We start from the raw sequence: 12,023 nt of genomic DNA, 5'->3' as shown, positions 1-12,023 counted from the left end.
TCAGATAATCCAGTTTGTGATTATCTGTCTAGATAGTCTGGGTTATATGGCCATATGGAAGGGCATGGATAGAAAATTCCTAGGAAACACAATCACAATGGCAAATTTTGTCATTTTTGTCCAACATATAGTAGGTTTGAGGGAAATGTAATTAAGCTGCTTCAGAGATCACATTTGTTTTTAAAGAATGGGAGAAATGATTAAAATTAACAGAACAGTTTGTGCACCAGCTTTCTATATTACTTGAAACTTAGGTGGGTTGTTGAGTCGAGTAAACCTATCAATATTGTTTTCTCTCACATGTGATATTTCTCTTTTTCTTTTTCTTTTAAAAAAAAACTTCCACTTTTTAATGGTGTTTATGGGGAAAATACATATTTTGTATTCCCTTAGTAAAAACATGATGATAATGAAATTATCAACCTCTGCACTTCTCAAAATAGCATGTTGCGCCAACCTTCATGTAACTAGTAACTACTGAACAATCCCGCGATGTAGCTATTAAAAATGAAGGGCCTCTCAGAGGAAAAGAATTGTCAACCTTATTTCAGTACTATACACACAATTGAATACACAAGGACACAAGCCAATCTTTTAAGAGCTATCCACTCAAAGCCTGCTGTTTGAATGGATGAAGCTTTTGCTTTCAATACATTTTCCCCCATTAAGGAAAATGTTTTGCAAATTTCTGTAAGTTCGTATTGAAAGTGAACATATTGTACATATCATTCTTCTGTCATAAAGTAACATCTTCTCCTCGTGAAAACAAATAGACACTTCTGTATGCATAGTAAATGAAGATATTAAGAGTATGGTTTATACCAAGGTATTAAGAATAGAGATGCCTTCTCCCCTAGCTCTAGTTTTCCAATATTTGCGATTGCTGTATTTTGATGGGAACCATTAATTATGCAGTCCTCTCTCTAGGAGTAGAGGAATCAAGGAGCAATATCATCCTATGATCAGTACTACTTCAGGTATTTAGAACTGGAAACTTAATCATACGAAGCATATATTGAAGCCTCTGAAGTTTCCCCAGTGTCAGTACCCACTTGCATATGCATGTCCGCCATTAACAAATCGATTTGAAAGTTTGGGAAGTTTTGGAAAGTTCCAAAAAAATTTTTTGAAAAATTCAGAAGTGACTTTAGAATCGAATCACCAGCACTCCCTGCTTTTGACACAGTTTAGAACCATTTTTTTTATCGCACATGCCTAGTAACCACACTACAAACAAGCCACTTGTAGCTAAATTACATTGTCAAATAATTTCCTTGCTGATTTCAAAAATCATTGTTGTTATATAGAAAATAAAATCTGAGGTGCTAACAATAGCAGTGATAAATATCAAAGAGGTGGCGTTAATAAAAATATACTGTGGTGATTTTAATAACATATATGCTGTACAAAATCTTGCTTACTCAGATGTGTATAACCATCCAGATTTACTGTAGACCCTGGCCAAATGTTCTAGAACTGGTCTGCTTCTGTTGAGACAGAAACACAAGTAGTCTGCTTTGACACAGATCTTCATCCTGAATTGAGACTGAGAAACTAAAGATTTTTGCCTCTCCTTGGCTATACTGGAAATATAAAAATTGTATATTATTTTGATTTTACAATAGTAATGCATAACCTAGAGTCACTCATCTATATCTGATTTATATTCACAATCTCTATAAATTCATAACTAAGGTAATTATGTAAGGAATCCATAGAGATCATAAAAGTCCCCTAGTCCTGTTTTCCCAGGCATCAGTCACTATACGAAATGGAGGTCTGTTCTCCTATCAAACAAAGCACATCACACTGCCCTCCCATCAGTTGTCTCCAAAGCAAGAATAAATTGAAATAGAGAGCCTGCTTCTGATTATTAAAATATAGAAGACTTCTACGCCCAATTGACAGTAGAGCACTTTAACCCATGAAGCACTAGTTAGTTAAGTACAGTCGTATCTACACATTTGTGGGTCAAGCAGTCACATATTTAATGTTTTGCAGATTGCTTTACTACCTTGCCCCTCTGTTGCTACTCTAAGGGTGACCAAATATGTTCTCTCTAGGCATTTCTATTGGAAATTGACCATAGAATCTCGGTGGAGATCTACAATGCTTAAAAACATATCTCAGGTAAAAACAGTAGTGTTGATGATTTTTACTTATATTTGATTTTTTTCTACTTTCATTGGTGCACCACACCCCTCACTTCTACAAATGTGGAAGAACAACTGTATATTTAAATATCTATATTTAACTAAATGGCTGAACTAGAATCTTTGTTATTATTTTTTGTCATAAGTACATGGATTTGGCAGTCTTACTTCACAAAGTAAATTAACTTGTTGAACTGCAAAAAAATAATGGCCTGGAGATTTGTGCTCTATGGAATGTATTTTGTTTTTATAAAAGACTTGGCATATATGAAAAATATTTTCATGCTTAGTAATCCCTTGGGTGAAGATGTTTCATGTTGAATTTCAGAAAAATGGGTACCAGAGTTTTGTATATAAGAACTATATTTCCACTTTAAAGTTACCCAAATGGTATTTTTTAATTTAAAAAACCCCTCAATTTTCAGAATTATATGGAAGTCTAAATAATGAAGGATGTGATTTGTTATCTTCATCTCTTCAATTTTTTATGATTTGTATGAAAATTGCATAAGTTATAGAGGTGAGCCTAAGCCTAAAAGATGCAAAGTTTCAGAAGGATAGTTATATAGTAAGAGGATTGTCATATTTAAAATTCAATTCAAGACCTATTTTAATAGTGAAATGGACCTTGAGCTTGTTTGGAGGTTCTAGCAGGGGAGCGCAGCTATCGTAAACCCGGGACTGAAGACTGGAGATCTCGGTACACTCCTTCTATACCTGGGACAACGTCCTCTTCCACCAAGCGTGCAGCTTCGGTAGGGACGCACATGGAGCGGTGAGGGAGGAAGGAGACACCCGCCTAGCCAGCCAGATCAGCCGAATCAACCCTGGCGATCAATGGGGTGACAGATGTCACAGCCAGATCGCCCTCACATCCTCACATCGCTTCTCGGCCTTTTGGCTAAGATCAAGTGTAGTAATAGTGAAATGATGCATTAGCAAAGGGATGTAAAGAATATTCATGATTTTTTCCTTTCTTTGGTGGGAATCCTGTTTTGAATAATGGTCAAATGTCATAGGAACTTTCTGATTTTATAACTTTTTGTGGAAACGAGGGATTTAACTCTTCACCATGTTTCTTCCTGAGATAGCAATGAGAAATTACAGCATTTTTTTCCTTCTGTAAGTTTTGCAGTTTTCAAAAGCAATTCACAATTCAGGATATTGTATGCACAAAATTCATACATGTTGATTTTTCACAGAAAACTGCATTTTCTGCACAAGAAACATTTTCTACATGGAAAATAATATTTCAATGCAAAAAATTTAATACTTGTACAGAAAATACCTCTTGACCAAATTTTGAACCACTAGTGTAAAGCTCTTTTAGTCCCCCCCCCCCTTTACTAAAGTTCTCTCAATTAGGTCTCATTATTCTAAAATATTTGTCTGTTGACGTTTTGCCTGCATCTATGGCAAGCATCCTCAGAGGTAGTGAGGACGCTTGCCATAGATGCAGGCGAAACGTCAGGAGAAATGCCTCTAGAACATGGCCCTATAGCCCGAAAAAACCCACAAGAACCTAGTGATTCCGGCCATGAAAGCCTTCGACAATATTTGTCTGTTTTTTTAGCCATCAGTTGTGACAGGAAACTGCTAAACACTTCTTGACCAAGAGTGTGCTGAAAACTCTTGAGAATTATTTATCTGCACGTCAGAAGTTGGTTGAGATGCCTGGCTTTCATGATATGTTTTGGGAGTATTTTTAGTGGCTGTGATGATAAAATGACTTTAAACAAAATGTACAATAAGTCAGACTTACAACTTCATAAACACTGTCAGCCAGTATATTTTGTGCAGAAAATTTGCCACGTGCAAATTTTGCATATTGTAAATCCCAAAGGATGAGTAAGCTTCTTGTCAGAGTTTTGCAGCACTCTAGAAACACATTTCCGACCATTTTCAAATGTTTTAAAATATTCTTCTGATCCTTAGCCAAAATCACCCTCTTTCTCCTCTTCTCATAACAATTCACCACATTTGTCCATATTGTTTCTCTACATTTTCCTGCTGATCATTCTTCACCATTGCTTGCTGCTGACAGGAAATTTTCTAAATCCCAAAAGAATGGTATAGGGAGATAAAGAAGAACTTGACAAGGAGTTATCCTGTATCCAGCTTATTCAAAAGTAATTCCTATGGATAGATAGATCAGAATATTACTGGTACATGCCGGTTTCACTTGTGTTGTTTTATAAATCTGATCCCTCTTGTGAATGTCAATCTGCATTTTAAAAAGTATTAACATAAACATTACTTTTGAATGTATTTTTACTCCAAATACATATTTTTCATACACTTTACATTAATCAACAGCAAATCAGAGTGTTGATTTCAAACTGCGAACCAAATCAAATGCCTAAGCACTCTTAATCATGTCATGCTGTGTTATCAAACTGTCTTGGCAGCAGATCCCAATGGACAGCTGACTACAACCCCTTTCTATCCAAAATACATTCAGTTTTGTGATGTTTTCCAAGGTTTTTTGAAAATAATAAAAATATCATTTTTTGTAACAGTGGGCATTATTTAAAGTTGGATATGTAATATTCATCTTAGGTATTTTTCTGAACTATCAGGATTTTTCAAGCATTATCAAAATATAGAATGATATAAACGTATAAAAGCAGTATTCCCACCCAACTTTAACCCTCTTTTGGAGAGAGTGTGGGTTCAAAATTAACATTAAAATGGAAATCCAATCCTAGCTTTTAGAAACTTTGTAAATATAAATGGTCACGTACAATTTTATCAATGAACCAAGAACACAGGTTATAGTCAGAAGCTGCAATGACAACTGCTAGGATAATAATGTTTGTAAATATATTTGACACTTTAAATTTATTCCTTTGTTGTCCAAAATATCCCAGATGTTACACAATTGATGGCTGGGTGTCTTGATAGGTGTTAAGACTAGAACAAAAGATGATGGATGCAGCTTGGTGAGCTTATGCCTCAGATCGTATTTTGAGTCCTTTATGACATGAAGGACCTGGTAGAGTGTTGCTCCCTGCTCATTGTGAGAGTGTAATTCAGAAATTTGTACTGATTGTGCAAACTTGTGAATGGGCAAGGTGTGAGGAAAAGGGTCTAACAGAAGTTTCAGGAAATATCCAAAGTGAAGACAAAGAGGACTCTCCGGGTCATCTATTCAGCCCCCTATGGTGTCTCCATTTTTTTTTGGGGGGGGGGGGATTGGAACAATTTATATTTTAAAGTCACTTTCACCTCATTCCGAAGGTCAGCATTGTAAATAACAGAGAATTTTTACTCATTCCGTTTCAAAAATGCCTTAGTGGAGTGGACACAAACTCACACAAACATTATCAGATTCCCCTAGCTCTAATTGAAAGAGATAATCAAATTAAATAGGTAACCCAATATTTTGTAAGTAGAACTTTCTCCCAAATCAGTATGCAGAATGATTTATTATGGTTAGCATAAATAAATTCTGCTTTACTTGTGTGGTCTCTCAATTTTCACACATATTGGATTTTTGTTATGTTGGTTGTTGTTCATTCGTTCAGTCGTCTCCGACTCTTCGTGACCTCATGGACCAACCTACGCCAGAGCTCCCTGTCGGCCGTTACCACCCCCAGCTCCCTCAAGGTCAGTCCAGTCACTTCAAGGATGCCATCCATCCATCTTGCCCTTGGTCGGCCCCTCTTCCTTTTGCCTTCCACTTTCCCCAGCATAATTGTCTTCTCTAGGCTTTCTTGTCTCCTCATGATGTGGCCAAAGTACTTCAACTTTGTCTCTAGTATCTTTCCCTCCAGTGAGCAGTCGGGCTTTATTTCCTGGAGGATGGACTGGTTGGATCTTCTCGCAGTCCAAGGCACTCTCAGCACTTTCCTCCAACACCACAGCTCAAAAGCATCGATCTTCCTTCGCTCAGCCTTCCCTAAGGTCCAGCTCTCACATCCGTAGGTTACTACAAGGAATACCATGGCTTGGACTAGGCGGATCTTTGTTGCCAGTCTGATGTCTCTACTCTTCACTATTTTATCGAGACTGGACATTGCTCTCCTCCCAAGAAGTAAGCGTCTTCTGATTTCCTGGCTACAGTCTGCATCTGCAGTAATCTTTGCACCTAGAAATACAAAGTCTGTCACGGCCTCCACGGTTTCTCCCTCTATTTTCCAGTTGTCAATCATTCTTGTTGCCATAATCTTGGTTTTTTTGACATTTAGCTGCAACCCGGCTTTTGCGCTTTCTTCTTTCACCTTGATTAGAAGGCTCCTCAGCTCCTCCTCGCTTTCGGCCATCAGAGTGGTGTCATCTGCATATCTGAGGTTATTAATGTTTCTTCCAGCAATTTTCACCCCAGCTTTGCATTCATCCAGCCCCGCACATCGCATGATGTGTTCTGCATACAAGTTAAAAAGGTTGGGTGAGAGTATGCAGCCTTGCCGTACGCCTTTCCCAATCTTGAACCAGTCTGTTGTTCCGTGGTCAGTTCTGACTGTTGCTACTTGGTCCTTGTACAGATTCCTCAGGAGAGAGACAAGGTGGCTTGGGATGCCCATCCCACCAAGAACTTGCCACAATTTATTATGATCCACACAGTCAAAGGCTTTAGAATAGTCAATGAAGCAGAAGTAGATGTTTTTCTGAAACTCCCTGCCTTTCTCCATTATCCAGCGGATATTGGCAATCTGGTCTCTCGTTCCTCTGCCTTTTCTGAACCCAGCTTGAACATCTGGCAACTCTTGCTCCATGTATTGCTGGAGTCTTCCTTGCAGGATCTTGAGCATTACCTTACTGGCATGAGAAATAAGGGCCACTGTACGGAAGTTTGAGCAGTCTTTCGCATTTCCCTTTTTTGGTATGGGGATATAAGTTGATTTTTTCCAGTCTGATGGCCATTCTTGTGTTTTTCATATTTGCTGGCAAATGGCATGCATCACCTTGACAGCATCATCTTTTAAGATTTTAAACAGTTCAGCTGGGATCCCATCATCTCCTGCTGCCTTGTTGTTAGCAATGCTTCTTAAGGCCCATTCAACCTCACTCCTCAGGATGTCTGGTTCTAATTCATTCACCACACCGTCAAAGCTATCCTCGATATTGTTATCCTTCCTATACAGATCTTCTGTATAGTCTCGCCACCTTCTCTTGATCTCTTCAGCTTCTGTTAGGTCCCTGCCATCTTTGTTTCTTATCATACCAATTTTTGCCTGAAATTTACCTCCAATGTTTCTAATTTTCTGGAAGAGGTCTCTTGTCCTTCCTATTCTGTTGTCTTCTTCCACTTCCATGCATTGCTTATTTAAAAATAGTTCCTTATCTCTTCTGGCTAACCTCTGGAATTGCGCATTTAACTGGGCATATCTCCCCTTATCACTGTTTCCTTTTGCTTTCCTCCTTTCTTGGGCTACTTCCAGTGTCTCAGCAGACAACCATTTTGCCTTCTTGGTTTTCTTTTTCTTTGGAACGTACTTTGTTGCTGCCTCCTGAACAATGTCACAGACTTCTGTCCATAGTTCTTCTGGGACTCTGTTTACTAAATCTAGTCCTTCAAATCTGTTCTTCACTTCCACTGTATATTCGCTAGGAATGTTAGTGAGATCATATCTAACTGGTCTGTGTATTTTCCCTGATCTCTTTAGTTTTATTCTAAATTGGGCAATAAGAAGTTCATGATCTGAGCTACAGTCAGCCCCAGGTCTTGTTTTCACCGACTGGATGGATGTCCGCCACCTTTGGCTGCAAAGGATGTAGTCAATCTGATTTCGGTGTTGACCGTCTAGTGAGGTCCATGTGTAAAGCCGTCTTTTAGGTTGTTGGAAGAGAGTATTCGTTATACACAGCGAGTTTTCCTGGCAGAATTCTATCAGCCTGCGTCCCGCTTCATTTTGTTCTCCCAGACCATGCTTGCCTGTGATCCCAGTTGTCATTTGACTTCCCACCTTGGCATTCCAGTCTCCTGTAATGAAAATAATGTCTCTTTTCGGTGTATTATCCAGTAGGTCCTGCAGATCCTCATAGAACTGCTTCTTCAGCAGCTGTGGTTGGGGCGTATATTTGGATCACTGTGATGTTGAAAGGCTTTCCTTGCACTCGAATTGAGATCATTCTGTCATTTTTTGGGTTGTATCCAAGCACCGCTTTAGCGAATTTCTTATTAATTATGAAGGCTACTCCATTTCTTCGATGTTCCTCTTGTCCACAGTAGTAGATCTGGTGGTCATCTGATGTGAAGTGGCCCATTCCAGTCCATTTCAGTTCGCTGACCCCCAGAAAGTCTATCTTTAGTCTTGACATCTCACCAATAACAACATCCAATTTGCCCTGGCTCATAGATCTTACATTCCAGGTTCCTATGGTGTGTTGATCTTTAGAGCATCGGATTCGTCGTTCGCCTCCAGTACCGTCGGCTGCTAGCCTTCCTTTCGGCTTTGAGCTAGCTGCGTCATCACATCTGGGGCTAGTTGAACTTATCCTCTGCTCCTCCCCAGTAGCATTTTGGCCATCTTCCGACCTGGGAGTCCCATCTTCCAATGGCATACCGACATATCTCTGGTTGTACTGGTCCATTTAGTTTTCTTGGCAAGGATACTGGAGTGGTTTGCCGTTGCCTTCCCCAGGGATCACGCTTGGTCTGACCTCTCTGCCACAACCGTCCCGTCTTGGGTGGCCCTTCACGGTTTCGCTCATGACATCATTGAGGTGCTCAAGCTCCAGCGCCCCGACAAGGCGGTGATCCTTTGCTGGTTGTACTGTTGGTAGTACTGTTCTATTACAGCAGAAAATGGAATCATGAAACTCTTTAGGTGTTATTTAGCTACAACTTTCACAGCTCTAAGAAGCAAAGCCAATCTCAAAGAGGGCTGTGATATCCTGTCTAGTGTCATCTAAAGCAGGCCTCTTCAACTTGCAGTCTTCTAGCTGTTTGGGCCTCCAATTCCCTAAAGCCCTAGGCGATTTGTTGAATGGCCAGGGATTCTGGGAGCTGAAGTCCAATACACCTAGAGAGTCACAAGTTGAAGATGTTTAAAGTTATTTAAATGCATGGGTTAACATTCTGCTCATGAATCATGATGGCATAAGTGGGACCAATATGTTCACAACTCAGTTTTTATGATTGCTGCATAGGTCAGAATCCTGTTTCGGTTATGCAACCCCTTTCACAATTTACATTGCAGACAGTGCAGCCCCCATTTGCAACATGGCAATGTCTTGGAGATCAGGGGGATGAACATAGGTGCGTCCAGCTATTTTCTTGTAGTTAGACACATTGCAAGAACATTATCTACCAAGTGGTCATATGGCTCCCTGTAGGTGTCTACGGATGCCTGTCACAGTATATCCAGCTATAAGGAATGCACATTGTTTACATAACAATAAATTTGTGGTGGCATTGGGAATTGTGACTATGAAGGTGTAACTATGTTATGCACATATAACTTCCAATAAAGGAGCTTGGCCCCTATTTTCGGTTTTTGATAACTCTAGAGCTCTTATTGACTCCAAAAGAATTTTTCCATTTGTACTGTGTGGGCAATAGATCAGTTCCAGCAAAAGATCAATGCTCTGTTCATCGATTGGGTTCAATAGAGCTAGACACCTAAAAGCCAGATATCTTTTTTCTCTATCTATATCTGCATGATCAAAGCCCACAACCCTGCGGGGAAAACATTTTAGCACTTATAATAGAAAGAGATAATCACAGCAATAAAGTATTGAACACTCGCAGTGCAAAAACAAAAGGAAAGAATGGAATTGTCAGTTTACATTATGCTTTGTGCTTCCTCCATGAAAATATGAGTCAAAGGGTGAAATCCAAGGGTGTTCTTATTTAAACAGCCATAGTTATTATTTGTGAGAAATTTACAATGATTTTTCCCTAGTCATTGTAACAAATTGGACAATTACAGCTTGAGAAGCATTTTGCGTGCACAGATAGCTCATTTGATTGCAACCAAACACCAACATCTCCAAACAGTTATAGTTGTGTTTTATATCTGCACCAAAAAACAATGGTTATAAGTGGGTTGTTGTAGGATTTTTCGGGCTATATGGCCATGATCTAGAGGCATTCTCTCCTGATGTTTCGCCTGCATCTATGGCAAGCATCCTCAGAGGTAGTGAGGTCTGTTGGAATTAGGAAAAAGGGGTTCTAGTTCCAACAGACCTCACTACCTCTGAGGATGCTTGCCATAGATGCAGGCGAAACGTCAGGAGAGAATGCCTCTAGACCATGGCCATATAGCCCGAAAAAAACCTACAACAACCCAGTGATTCCGGCCATGAAAGCCTTCGACAATGGTTATAAGTACCTGAACAAGACAGGATTTTTCAACCATAGTTTGCAGGGTGTTTTGTTGTTTTATTAAAAAATATATTGGAAGCCTATAAACATATTCATTTATGTAAATACCAATTGCACCATATCACCATTTTGTAGAATACCAACATTGTGCAACCAACTGCATGTCTACTGATGTGCTTGCTCCTTCTGCAATCCCAGTGAAAAAAGTTATACATCGCAGGCACTGGTGAGTTGTTATACATTCTCCAAGAATGAGCATTTTCAACATCTTTCATCACCATTGCTGGTTAGACTTGTTTGGATGCCCATAATGGCAAGGACTCCGTCGCCATCTTTGTTTTGTCCAAAAGAACAATCGCCGTTACTTTCAGTTTCTATTTGAGAATACAGAGAGATGCTCACATGGGGTTTCCCTGTGAGTCCTGCCTGTTGAGCCAATCAGAATAGAAGAAAGCCATGACATGTCTTACCCAAGCTGGGTCTATATAAACAGGGTGAGCACTTCCATTTCTCAGTTGCATCCTGGCTCTAGAGGAGGCAGAATGATTGTGCATCAGTCCTATTGCTGCTCACAGCTTTACTTTTGGCTTGGGTTGGCTTGGCTTTCTACTAGTATTTTGGCTCCAAAATAAATAGCATTAGCAGCAGCAAATCTATTTCTTTGAATCCAATTTTATTATTTGATTTCCCTTTACCTCCTTTATTTTCTTGATACTTTTTTTATTGAAACGGGGAGTTGGAAACTGTGGGTCAGTGAGTATGCGTTTGGGGACTTGGGAGAAAGAGAGTGATTATTGTATTTTAACATGTTGTAAACCGCAATGAGTCGCCGCACAGGCTGAGATATTAGTGGTATACAAGTGTACCAAATAAATAAATAAATAAATAAATAAATTTCTTGGGTGGGTGTTTTTATTTTAAAATATTAGGGTTTCTCTGAGCTTGATTCACCCTCTTTTGTTTCTCTCCTCATATTTTTTTCTCCTCCCTCTCCTCCTTCAGGAAATACTTTAAAAAGATTATTATGAATAAAAATCCCAGCAAACAGAAAAGACTCAATCTCAGAAAAACCACTACTTACTACCAGGGCCTACCTAAGTACCTACCTACCTACCAATACCAATACATAATTCCTTTCCCTTGCAATTTCATTGTTCCCTTTGTTGTTTAATTTGATCAAATATTTCCCTATTTAGTTTTCTTTTGTCTATTTATTACATTTCATTTAATTTGGCTGTTGCTTAAAAATAATATTAGGCTTGGCGTTTGTTGAATCTTTGCCTACAGAACTAGACTACAGGACCCATCTCCTCTATCTCTAACCTCCATCGGAAAATATACTTTCAAAAACATATTGTTAATAAGAATTGTACCAGCAAATTGTAAAGCCTCAGTCTCAGAAAATCCACAACCAGTACCTCCCTACCTAAGTACCTGCTACCAATACCAAATAACTTTCCTTTGCAAATCTCATCAAGTTCTCTATGTTGCTTGCTTTAATAAAATATACCTCTCTAGACTTTTCATTTGTTTTATTTATTACATTTAATTTAATTCAATTTGGCTGGTGTTTAAAAATATCAGGCTTGGGTTTTGTT

The 12,023-nt window shown here is 39.0% G+C and overlaps 1 pseudogene; it reads left to right on the top strand.

Annotated features, from left to right (window-relative positions):
- The first annotated feature begins 3,034 nt into the window (after positions 1-3,034).
- LOC132772404 (U2 spliceosomal RNA) lies at positions 3,035-3,180 on the top strand (annotated as a pseudogene).
- The last annotated feature ends 8,843 nt before the right edge of the window (positions 3,181-12,023 follow it).

Source organism: Anolis sagrei, chromosome 3 (assembly GCF_037176765.1).
Source record: "Anolis sagrei isolate rAnoSag1 chromosome 3, rAnoSag1.mat, whole genome shotgun sequence".
Taxonomy (NCBI): Eukaryota; Metazoa; Chordata; class Lepidosauria; order Squamata; family Dactyloidae; genus Anolis; species Anolis sagrei.
Note: the sequence above shows the minus strand (reverse complement) of the source record. Positions and strands in the feature narration are given on the sequence as shown.